Source organism: Sinohyriopsis cumingii, chromosome 10 (assembly GCF_028554795.1).
Source record: "Sinohyriopsis cumingii isolate HCF-2022 chromosome 10, ASM2855479v2, whole genome shotgun sequence".
Classification (NCBI taxonomy): Eukaryota; Metazoa; Mollusca; class Bivalvia; order Unionida; family Unionidae; genus Sinohyriopsis; species Sinohyriopsis cumingii.
The window spans coordinates 120,376,114-120,387,603 of NC_142970.1; positions in this window are offsets into that span (position 1 = coordinate 120,376,114).

The following is an 11,490-nucleotide window of genomic DNA, read 5'->3' on the forward strand; positions in this document are numbered from 1 at the left end:
TCTATATTGTGTGAAGTGTAGAGTACGTACTGGCACAAATGATATGACAACCGCTACAACAAGAAATAACAGATCGGCCCTTCCTGGTAAGTGTGTACAATGCGGTACAAAGAAATTTAGATTTATTTCTATTAAACCCGGGGATGTTTTAAAAAAAAGCGAGGAGGTGATATTGCAGCCAAGTTATCAAAACTCCCCGGAACACCGTGGGCAAAGTATCCAGGAGAAAAGCACCTCCCAGGATATAGCTACTGTGGCCCCGGAACACGATTAGATATCAGACTCGATGATCAAAATCAGCCCAAACCCGGTGAGTATCCAATAAACGCTATCGATAAGGCGTGTCATGCTCATGATGTTGCTTACTACAAAAGTAGCGATCTGCAACAGCGTCATATCGCGGACGTAAAATTAATTCACGCGCTAAATGCTATTCCTGATAAATCCTTCAAAGAAAAATTGGCTTCATGGTTGGTAAAATCGGCTATGAAAGGTAAATTCATGATTGGAAGCGGAGCTTCTCGCGCTGGTAATTGAAAACGCTAGCGTTTATAATAACAACATGGAATCCATCTATTATTCTCCGAGAGGATACTGGAGGGGGAAGGCCGCAATTGGCAAGCTTGCAAGCGCTGCAAAAGTAACGAGGGCCACTGCGGCTAATTGGTTATCCAGACAGGCTATATGGCAAATCTATCTACCACCGCCTAAACAAATCAACTTTTCGCGCTTTGATGTCAGCGTACCTAATGAAGTTCATCAGGCTGATATACTATTTCTGCCGCATGACAACGGTTACAAATACGCGCTAACCGTAGTTGATGTTGCGAGTCGATACAAACAAGCGGAGCCGTTAAAAACAAAGTCAGCAACTGAAGTAGCCGCTGCGTTTGAGCGGATTTATCGAAGAGGTCCTCTGCGCTGGCCAAATCTATTACAAGTTGATCCTGGTAGTGAATTTCGCGGCGCTGTTTTATCAACGCTGAAACATCATAGCGTCGCGGTACGACGAGGTCATACTGCGCTACATCGTGATCAGGCAATTGTTGAACGATTCAATCGGACTGTTGCTGAACGGTTATTTGGATATCAGTACGCGAAGGAATTTATCCAAGAAAAACGATCTCGTGAATGGGTCAAAAGGTTGCCAGGCGTAATTGCCGCGTTAAATAACGAGATTACCCGAGCAATCAACATGAAGCCCAGCGACGCGATTAAATACGAGTATATACCCGGAAGATCAAAAATAGATAGCGTTTCCAAGCCGATTCTCGGCGATGTCACCGTGAGATATCTGTATGAACCAGGAGAGCTTGAAGGCGGTAAAAAAAGAGCTACTGATCCTATCTGGAGTGTTACCACACATAACATATCAACGATAACACGATCAACTGATAGACCACCGATCTATAGACTGGATTCAACTGCCCCACAGCGCGGATTTACACGCGAGCAACTACAAGTGATACCTGACGATACTCAATTACCCCCGCGTGGTCTTAACTAGCGCCGTTGCGTCTATTGCACTCAAGACATGTCAACCTTACATTGTTTTTGACATGACCGAGACTGTTATCGATCCTGTCCACGGTAAATTGGCGAGCGTCTTTATCCGAATAACGCCAGCGCATTACACAATTACAACTCGCGCAGTGATTATTCTGTTGTTGTCGTAGCGAGATTATTAATTCGGCATCAGTATCAAAACGCCGCTGTTTTTTTTTATCCTGTTGGCGGTAACCCGAGAGTTTTCTATCAATGACACTTGTATCGATGATGTCGTTGTCGTTGGTGACTCCGTCACTGACTCCGTCGGTGACTCCGTCAATAACAATTCTTCGAAGCCGATTTATCCTCCGTACTCGGGACACTGCAAGATAGACTAGATTTGACCATTCGATGCGATTATCAACCATCCAAACAATTGTGTCCGTGATAGTTAGTCCCTGCGAGGAATGTATTGTTGTTGCGTATCCTAGCGTCCACGGGGATTTATCAGCACGTAGCGCGTCCTCGACGACGCTGATATCAACGAGCACGATATCATTTAGCACGAGAACCTGTTTTTTTGTCCCTGACGCTGTCGGGGCCGGGATTTCAACTTCAATGTTCTGCCGCCGTGTGTCCGCGGGTCTATAGCATAACGGCACTGGACGCGTTGGAAACTTTTCCTTATGCAACGTAAACAACTTCCGCTGAAGTGTGTCTCTGACTATCTTTCTGCTCGCTACAATCAAATCGTTTGGTCTCCATGTTTCCCAGAATTCATTTAACGGCGTTTCCGGAATCACCTCGCGGATTATTTCACACTGAATTCTATCCGGCTGTAATCTGATTAATTTTTTAACCTCGCGCAGTTGTTCATCAAGTGCTCGGTAATCAGTATCGGTTTCTTCATAATAGTCCACGAACCCGCTCAACCAATCATGTGGACCCTCGCCGACAAATGGTGGTGGTTGGCCATGGTCGCCACACATGATCACCGCTGTATTCGCGAGCAGCAACCAATTAAGAAACATTTGTAAAACATCTAACGAAACAGTACATATTTCATCCCAGATGATAACCTCAGGAATAAATTTTTCCCCCATTCGATCAGGAGTCCACTCACCACCGCTGTATCGAAAAAAGCTGTGATAAGTAACGGCGTCAACATTTCGTTGTTTTGTTTCTCGCGCTAGTCTATGGGTCGGTGTAAGCACGATTATACTTGCCCGCGTTCGAAATAATTCAATTGCCCGAGTCGTCTTTCCTGACCCGCCACAGCCGCTTAAATAAACTGTTTTATGTCTACAAATTGGATCAGAACACGGTGGTGCATTAGACCATTCTGACAATTTATCACCGCGTAGGTAATTGTTTTCAACGGTGACATCTGCTGACGGGGAATAATCGCGTCGTATTTCATTTTTAATTCTCCATGTACCCCAACTCTCGTCCGGACTAGTAAACTCGGCTACGTTTTCCTTATACGCTACGTCAACATAAAACGAATCAACGGCTACTCTAACCGCGGTGTCGGGGAATCTATTTATCATCGAGAATAAATTTATGCAAGCATAACCCAGCATAGACGCCCTCAAATGCGGGTATGCCGGGCTGTCTCCATCGCTGTAGGTAACAACTGTACCCAACCTTGTTCCATTGGACAAGAAAGCTGTTTCGCAGTTCACGTATCTATTTTTCGCCACTGCGTCCTTGATTACGAAATCATATTCTGCGTCATCTATAATCAGCCGTGAGCAATATCGTTTGTAGTCGCAGTTTTTTCCACCTTGTGTGAACTTACCAATTATTCTTCTACCGAGATCTTTTGCCTCGCGGTTTCGTTGGTTGAATATCCTCCTGGACCATTCGACGATATATTCCTCGTCGGCATCAATCTGTTTTCTGGATTCGTCAATTATACTATCTAGACGCTCCGGTTCTGGTAACCAGACTTCAGTCTGCGCCCGGTATGATATAATCGCGTCACTGACAATCAACGAAATTAGCATTTTACAATCAATCATATACCGTAGCAGCGCTATTGGCAGCCACTTCTTTTCAGACATGTGTCTACCGATCCAAATATAGCAACAGCGATGAAGTCCTGCCGCGAACTCAAATGATACTACGCGAGCGAATCCGGTTAAATCAAAATCAGGCAGTGGTCCATTAATAGCAACACGAGTCATTTCATGTCTGGGGTGTCCAAATCGTTTGAAATACTCAGCGGCGGATCCATACCCGAGAAAACTCGCTGGATAACAGGCAACCATATCAACGGAAATCATAGCGTCGCGGCTGTATTCAGTGTTCCATAGTCCACCGTGATAATATTCCAAACAACTGGATTGTACATCCGGTAGAAATTCCTTGCGTGTTGGACTCCACGCATTTTTCTTTGCTGCAACATGAGCCGCAACCGATGGAATCGTAAAACAATTTGTTAGCAGTTGTTCATCATGCTCTTCAAATTCCATGGCGGTTGTTTTCATCCTGTTGTGAAATGCTTCAGTGCGATATAATTCACCGTTTGGTCTTACAAACTGATCAAAGGTATCAGCGCTGCGAAGTAACCACACTGACACAGGGTCGTTTTTACACAAGCAGGCAATAGCATCAAATAGTTTCCTCTCCGCGAGAAAACCATCTTGTATAAATTCCCCGGGGATATACTTTACTGTTCTATCCCGTGGAAACACTGTGATCGCGGGCGTCCACGCGTGTTCGTTATGATCAATAATTTTAATTGGGGCTCCCTTTGATTTATACTTCGATTCGTGTAATACTTCACCGGTTATCGTTGTAACGGTTATTGGAAATCTTAACGACGTTTCTAATCTCGCTATGTCGCTGATGGTTGCTCCTCGCTCGCGCACTGTCTCCTCCCACTGGTTGATTTTGCTACGTCGTAAATCAGTCAATTTGTTTCCTCGACATGCATTTGTAAAAGGCTCTATTATTCGTTCTGCTACACAATTTATCCCCGTTCACTGTTTCATCGGCGCTAGTTTTCCGATATCTGGTTTCTTATTTAACGGGTATATTCCATAAACAACTGCTGTTTCAGGATACGCTCGTTCATAGTATGGTCTGTCAATTCCGGTTAACAACCCCGGCTTGGAGTCGCGGCTAACAATGACTGTTTTCTTGTCGCTGAGAACTGGTTCAAATTTATCACGTATGATCCAATCACCTGATTCCACCCGGACAATGAATTTTACTCTGAAGAAATACTTTTTACCGTCAAGTTGTGATATTATCGTTGCTGCGCGGTTGTCGTTCATGGTAGCATCAACGACGCCATCAATTCGAAATGTTGACCAACTATGAGATGCACCATCACGCTTGAATTCATTGATACAATCACGGATTTTATTTAACAGGGTTCTATCGTTTATTAACGCTTTTGGTGCGCCCTCATCCATATAATTAAAACAAGTATTTAAATGAAAGAATATAGTATAATGAATCACTGCAAATGGTTGATGATTGGGTCGACAACCCCGTGCAATAAATCATGTAGAGGTGAATTCTGCGGGTATCATTTACAAAGCGTTCGTAATGGTTCTCTTGGCCCCCTCCCATGCTTGGTTTGCCACGTCGGTGTAAGAGGAAAATCGCAGTTGTGTATCAATTGTGGCGAAAAGCGATACAGAGAGTTAAAACGCTATTATGACAAACGAATAAAAAACGCCGTCATTGACCCAACCGCCGACTTCGTCATCAAAACCCCCCAAGACTACGTTGAAAGATTTATAATTAAACCAAATAATAAATTAGACAAATAGTATTATTATATAAATGGACCAAGAGTTCAGACCTCACCCCTTGCTCGTCAATTACGAGGCATCTCGCGACGGTGTTGTTAGAAATCGCAAACTGAAGAAGCCGGTTGGTACCGTAAATAATCAGGGGTATCTGATATTTACTGCTGGAAAAAAAAAATATCTCTGTCACAGAATCATCTATGAATGTTTCCACGGATTAATCAAAGATAGTCTCGTTATTGATCACATTGATGGATACCCTCAAAATAACAGACTGTGTAATTTGCAAGCTATCTCTCAGAGTGAAAACAGTAAAAAAGGCCAGACTGGTAAATACCCAAAGAAAGCAAAACCCGTAAGGTCATTTAATACAATAACTCACGAGGAAAAAACTTTTCACTCCATGAATGCGGCAGGAAAATATTTTGACATTTGTATGCCCGCAGTACGATTTGTTGCAGAACGAGTATATCAAACAGCGATCTCAAAAAGGACCGGACACAGAATTCGATTTTCGTATATAGATACGAAGTCGCCGTGACAAGGTCACGTTTGTTCCGGAAGAAAACGAATTATTAAACACCTCGGGATTGATACGCGGGGTTTCATTTTTTTTATATTTAAAAACAGGATGTTTTATAAGAATAATGAATATCGAAGACATCAATAATATATTAGCCGAGATTTCAAAATTAAAAAATCAAGGAATTGAATTATCTGATGGTCTCGACAGCGAAAAAATAGTATCCGATTATGAGATTATTAACGAACAATCGAAACGGGGGCGTTTTACCCTGGCCCGCGAGTACTTTTTTATAAAACGATTACAACATACGATTAATGAAAACTTGTACCACAATGACGCAAATGCATTCATTGGACTATTCACTGCCGTTGAAATAATACGAAAAAAACTTGGACGTGTTTATGAACGACGCCGGGAGATTTCTAGTAAGATCAAAAACATTAGAAGGATCATAGACGAAAACTCCGGCGGGAAATTAGAAATTGCTTCGCAATTGCAATAATGGTGGGCGAATCACTTACTACTCGGCTAGCCAAAGAGCGGCTAGCGGCGCTTAGAAAGTTCATACCGCTACGAGACAGGGTCCGAGAGCAACTTCAAACGCGGCAGCAACTACAAACCGATTTTACTGCTGGAAGCGAACAACTCTTCGTTCCGATAACGAGTGCAACCAAAGACGTGAAAACAGCGATATACGGGGATATTCCCGACGAAGAAAGAAAGAAAAAGGCGTCACTGCTTGGCGTGCTTGAAAAGATAGCGGCTCAGACCGAACAAGCAAAAAGGTCTTTGAGGCAACCACCACTCGCTATAACGGAACCACAAGAACCTTATGTTACAATGGCCGACGAAGAAGAACTAGGTGCTACCGCAAGAGAACCAGAAGAAGAAATACCGGAAGAAATACCGGAAGAAATACCGGAAGAGAAAGAGAAAAGGGGGAATATACCCCGTAATGTACTCAAGAAGAGCACAATAGATAAAATTAGAGGCTTCAGCAGCGGGGAAGAATTAATTGATTTTACTGCCTCTAATTTTGCTAAGAGCATACGAGATAAGGAGCATATCAATAGCGATTACGAGAAAAATATAAGGACGTTAAAGGACTGGACAAGAATGGTGTATTTAGCGAGTAAACACGAGAATGCATTACCACATCGTGGTGATCCCGATTACGACGCATTCCACGAGGAAGTTGAAAAAAGGGTAAAACTAAAAAAAGGAAAAGGATACTCTGTTGGCAAAGAATCCTACGGCGTTACCTGTCCTAACAGTGTTCTCAGTGATATATCACGGCTAGAGGTACTAATCGGAGGAAAACGAGCCGGAAATAACTCTCCGGAAATAATCAATGAGGCCGCTGATATTTGCAAGCGTTTATTTACGGGCGGTATCATGGACATTGGTGCGTATCGAACGCTCATAGACGAACTCGTGGATGATTAAAATTATCGTTTTGTTAATTCTGACCGTTTTTTGCCATTTTTTGGTCGTTTTTAACCGTTTTTTGCCATTTTTTGACCGTTTTTTGCCATTTTTTGGTATTTTTCGAGGGCAAAAACCCCAGGAAATCATTTAGAGAAAATCGATGTTTTTGCTGAAAAATCGAAAAAAAAAAAACGACTATAGGCAACAAAAAACGACCAAAAATGACTAGAAATCAAGAAAAAACCGGAAAAAAACCGGATTTTTATCGAGGGTAAAAACCCAAGGAAATTTTGATAAAATTTATTCCGGTTTTTGATTCGGTGGGGGGGGGGGGTAATCAATCACTGGTGATCACAATCACTAATTGAAAAACCGGTGTTTTTATAATAAAGATGATCATACACTACAACCACGATAAACCAGTACTCGTCTACGTGGTAAACTCGCGATTGCCTGTTTACCGCGCGTACTATGGAGATGGTCTCGGTAGCACCATTGCGGGGTTATTTACAAGAATGGCTCCAAAAGTAGCGCCGTTAGCCAAACAATTAGGAATGAAGGCTATTGATGTTATTCGTGATAAGGGTATTAGTGCTATTGCGGATGTTGCCGGAAAGGCTCTTTCAGCCGCGCGGGACAAACTAATGTCGTTGGTGAGGAGAAAAAAACAGAAACCACCGGTGATGCCATCAACGACAGTGATGCCTGCGAATGTCAGTAAAGTAATAAATAACGCCGTGGAAGAAAAACTAGAGTCGTTGGCGGCTCAGTCATCCACCAACGCGCCCATGAACACAATAGCGGGAGAGTGGTCTTAAACAGAATTCAAAGAATTTACGACGAAAAAATCGCAATTGAAAACATCAACATGATAAATAATAGAAATGTTTGCGCGAACCGCTGATCCCGCGTTTGATATGGATGCCCCAGTGCGCAGGGACGATTCTGTTCGTGATTATCAATTTTATTCTTATTATGCAGCGCAACCTGACCTACGATCGCGAATTGAACTTCAAGTCCAAAATACCAGTAGATACTTTCTGCCATGTGAAGCGTTTATCGAAATCGAGGGAGAACTCGTGACAAATGCCGCCGATAATGCACCATACGCAGATGACCATCGTGTTCGAGTTGGTTTCGTCAACAACGGTATCATGGCGTTATTTGAGAGCGCCAGATATCTTACTGACGGGCGAGAAATTGAATCAATAGAACGCGAGGTTGATGTTGCAACAACGATAATTGGGTTAGCGAGATACTCGGATGATTATACAAAATCGGCGGGCCCATCTATGATGTTTGCGAAGGACACCGCTAATAGCGCTGATCATCTTCAGTATATCAACGTGCTGACGACAAGAGATACCGCAGTTGACCCACAGGCTGAAGCAAATAACCCAGACCGCAGAGCAAGACCAGGCGCTGATTTCAATATTATAAAAAGTCTTAACGGTAATTACAATATGGGATTCGCAGCACGAGTAGGAATGTTGCAAGGACCACGCCGAAAGTTTTCATGCGCGATTCCACTCCATCACATATTTGGATTCTGCAGAAATGTCAGGAGGGTTATCTATGGGGCTAAGCATACAATCGCGCTAACGCGAAGGGGCGATGATAACAATGCAATATGGCATGCTGATGGCGTCGCTGCCGGTAAAGTCGTTTTAACTAAAATGGCATTGTGGATGCCGGTGCTGACTCCATCAGTTACCACGGAAGCACGATTGTTAGCATTTATGGAACAGGGAGGGAAATCGTTGTTGAGCTGGCTAGCGGTAACAACTGATGCTAAAGAGGATAACGTCGCCGATACGTTTACATGGCACCTGGCATCAAAACAAGGTGTTTCAGCCCCGCGTCATATATTTGTTGCGTTACAGAATAGGGAACGATTGGGTAATCAAGAACGCAGCCATATGATATTTGATCAATTAGGAGTCAAGGATGTTTCGCTGAGAATAAACGGACAACAGGAACCATCCGAGGATATACAGCTTAATTACGACAACAACCATATCGCACGTGTGTACCATCGATTGCTGTCATATATGGCTCGTGATCAAAACGTCGACACTGGTTTGCAAATATCACAATTTGATTTTAAAAACCTGTATCCGATTTATTATTTTTCATTGGAACATCTTGATTTAACGAGACAATCCGTCGTTGATATACACTTCCGAGCTCGTATAGCTGCGGCTGGTGCTGATTATAGAGCGGTTGCTGTCATTCTCAGCGATAAATCAATGCTGTTGGAAGGCGTTGGTGGACGAATGAGAATCGTTGATGCGCCAGTGGAAAACATGTAATTGAAAGCACAAACGCGTTTACAATAAATGTCGTATAGTGTCGTCAGTGTAGAGTTGACTGATGGTCAAGTCAAAAAATTACGATCAAAGTCGGCTAAACAATGCGGAACCACAATAACGCTGAAGCCGTCACAGATGGCAGGTGGTAATCATAAGATATCGTTGACGGCGCGTCAAATAAAACATTTCAATAATGCGATGAAGAATAAAAAGGGTGTTCAAATAGATTTTTCAGCCGCAGCGATTAAAAACATGGAAAAGACCGGTGGGATATTTCCGCTGTTAGCCGCGATTCCGGCATTGATTGCCGCGGCCGCACCAGCAGTGGCTAAGGCGGCGGCGTTAGGAGCCGTTGGTACCGCGGCGGGGATGGCACTGAAGAAGGCAACCGGGAAAGGCTACAAAAAAAAACGACCCGTAGCAGGAAAGGGTCTAAGACTACCGGGAACCCCGTATTCATGGTACTCGGGAAAGGGTCTAAGACTACCGGGAACCGTTTATTGACTCAGGAGTCTATGACTCCCATGTCTAATTTTGATTTAAGAGACGCCGCAAACGCGCTAGCGATAAAAAACTTCAGAGGTGTTTTTATGAGGGATCAATTACCGGCGGCACCAAGGAATACTGAAACAGGCATAATTAACCTCGATGGGTCCTCCGGAGCGGGGACTCATTGGGTTGCATACGCAATTGATCCGCGCGCGATCGTCTATTTTGATTCATACGGGTTAGCCCCGCCAAACGAGTTCATGCGGTATATCCGGGCGTGTTCAGCCCGGGCGTGTTCAGCCCGGGTTTTTTATTCCACGCTGCCAACACAACAATTAAGCGACCCACCGATATGCGGCCGTGAGGTATTGAACGTACTCGCGGCGATTTCATCATCGCGGAAACCACCTCATGTGGTTGTAAACGAATACACTAGTGGGGTCGTAGAGGCCCGGCGGGTTAATTAGAAACGCCGTTTTTTTTTACAATAACGATGATTCATATCTGGGGACGACCGGTTTCGGCGCCGAAAGAGTCCACAAAAACGCTCGCCACCGATGACATAAAAAAACTAATCGAGAATGAAATCGCTGATACGTTGAATCTAACAAGTGTTGACCCGGGCGAAATAGTTGTATTTCAAGACCGCCAGGGTAAATTGAAATCCAGTAATGTGTCGCTGGATGATGTTTTAACACGACGGCGTGATACCGCCGAGGGCACTATCGCGTTGTATACCGGCGACGGACGACTCAAACCGGGTGAACATATATCGGCGGTAATGTTAGCCCAGAGCGGTATTATAAGGTTGGAGAAATCGATGGCCGAACTTGACATACAGATAAAAAAATCTGCCACCGAGGTGAAAAAATCTATCACCGATATACAACTCACTACCGCTAGTTTTTTCGGGACCCCGACGGTAACCGAACCGAATCTTGCAACAATAAAAAATACTATTTCGGAGTTTACAACGCTGTCGGGCCAATTTTACACGTTACGAAAAAATTTTAACAGGGTTGATAGCGCCGTTGATAAATTCCTTGGTAAAAAAAATGTCAAACCGGATGAGATTACAATAACTATAAATGATATCACTGCGTATGGACAGGAAATAAAAACAATCAAACTTGATGTTGCAACGAACAGAAATGGTGTAGACGTGCATGAACGGGAAATAGAAATAATCGGCGCTAATGTTGCAACGATCATAAATAATGTAGACTCGCATGGACGGAAAATAGAAACAATTAAAACTGATGTTACAACGATCATAAATAATGTAGACGCGCATACACAGGACATAATGACAATCAGAGCTGATATTGAAGCGAACAAAAGGGGTGTAGACGCGCATACACAGGAAATAGGAACAATCAAAACTGATGTTGAAGCGAACAAAGGGAATATAGACGCGTATTGGCGGGGAATAGGAATAATCAAAACTGATGTTGCAGCGAACAAAAAAGGTATAGACGTG